The sequence below is a fragment of the Myotis myotis genome, unplaced genomic scaffold (genome assembly GCF_014108235.1).
Source record: "Myotis myotis isolate mMyoMyo1 unplaced genomic scaffold, mMyoMyo1.p scaffold_m19_p_1, whole genome shotgun sequence".
Classification (NCBI taxonomy): Eukaryota; Metazoa; Chordata; class Mammalia; order Chiroptera; family Vespertilionidae; genus Myotis; species Myotis myotis.
In genome coordinates this window covers 82,687,840-82,689,562 of record NW_023416313.1, presented here as the reverse complement: position 1 = coordinate 82,689,562, position 1,723 = coordinate 82,687,840, and the positions used below count along the sequence as shown (strand labels likewise).

Genomic DNA, 1,723 nt, shown 5'->3' with positions numbered 1-1,723 from the left:
ATAAAACAATCACAGCACTCCACAGCCTGCCAGCACCAGACAAAGAATTCCACAGCTGCAGGAATCCTCCCACCCAGCCCCTGTGTCCGGCCAGGCAGTAAAATCTTCACTTAGCAGACAGATCTCAAAAGGGCTGAAAAAAACTTTCCACCCTAAGTGGTCTGTGCTTATTATGGCTAAACCCACAAGGAAAAGCAGAATCACACACCCAAAACCCGCTTCCTCCTGCCCATCACTCCCCCATCCATTATAGCACAGCCTGCTAGAGACAGCTGGGTCAACCCAGACAGAGCAGCTGTGCCAGCAGCTTCTGGCTACAGGAAGTTGGCGCCAGAAATGCACAAAAGACACATAATATATATTAAAAATAAAAATAGGAAATGGAGGAAGAGGCATCATTTACAAAACTAAAATAACAGACAAAAACACAAGGGAAAAGAAACAATAGAGATACAGAACTACCATTAAAAAAAGACAAAATGAATATAGAGAATCCTCTTATATCAATAATAAATGGACTGAATTCACCAATTAAAAGGCACAGAAGTAGAAGGTTGGGACAAAAAAACACACACACAATTATATGCTGCCTTCTGGAGACACGGCTAAGCTTCAAGGACAAACATAGATTCAAAGTGAAGGAGTAGAAAATGATACTCCAAGCAAATAGCATCCAGAAAAAAAGCAGATGTAACCATATTCATATCTGACAAAACAGATTTCAAAATAACAAAGGTAACAAGAGAGAAAGATGGATATTTTATAATAATAAAAAGAATAATACATCAAGAAGACATAATATTTATTAACACATATGCATCCAACCAGGGAGATCACAATATATAAACTAGTAGTAGACCTAAAGGGTAAAATTCACAAAAATATCCCATTGACAGCAATGGATAGATTACTCAAACAACAAAAAACTAATAAGGAAATATTGGTGTTAAATAACACAATAGACAAATAACGGACATAATCAATATTTACACAGCTTCTCATTTCAGAATATTAGAACAAATGTTTTTCTCTAGTGCAATGGAACGTTCTCAAGGATAGACCATATTTTGGGACACAAATTAGTCTCAAAAATTTAGTAACATTGAAATAATACCAAGCATATTCTCCAACTACGATGTTCTGAAATTAAAAATCAACTGCAAAAAGAAAGCAGGAAAAAACACAAATATGTGGAGATTAAGCAACATGCTAATAAACAACAAGACAAGATCAAAATATATGTAGACACAAATAATAACAATAATACAACATATCAAAATTTTGGAGATGCAGCAAAAGGGATAAGAGGGAAGTTTATTGGGTGTGGAGAGAGCAGAGCGCCTGAAGAATGGCTTCTCTGTGTACAACACATCCAACAGCACCTTGGGCTTACTCCTCACGGGTGGCAGAATACTATAGCCTTCCTGTGACATTACGCCCTATACATAAAAAAAAATTTAATATCTATCCTCAAACTCTTCCAAAAAAAAGAGGGAAGTTTATAGTATTACAGGAAATTGAAGCAGTCTTTAAAAACCTCTCAAGAAGTAAAAGTTCAGGACAAATGACTTCACTAATGAATTCTGCCAAACATTTTTTAAAAAATTTAATATCTATCCTCAAACTCTTGCAAAAAAAAGAGGGAAGTTTATAGCATTACAGGCCTACCTCAAAAAGAAAGAAGAGAAAAAAAGAAAACAAGAAAAATATCAAATAAACAACC

The 1,723-nt window shown here is 35.4% G+C and overlaps 1 non-coding gene across 1 annotated transcript; it reads left to right on the top strand.

Annotated features, from left to right (window-relative positions):
- The first annotated feature begins 1,318 nt into the window (after positions 1 to 1,318).
- LOC118662256 lies at positions 1,319 to 1,447 on the top strand. The gene has a single exon (XR_004969653.1). It is a non-coding gene; the product is annotated as a small nucleolar RNA SNORA11 (small nucleolar RNA).
- The last annotated feature ends 276 nt before the right edge of the window (positions 1,448 to 1,723 follow it).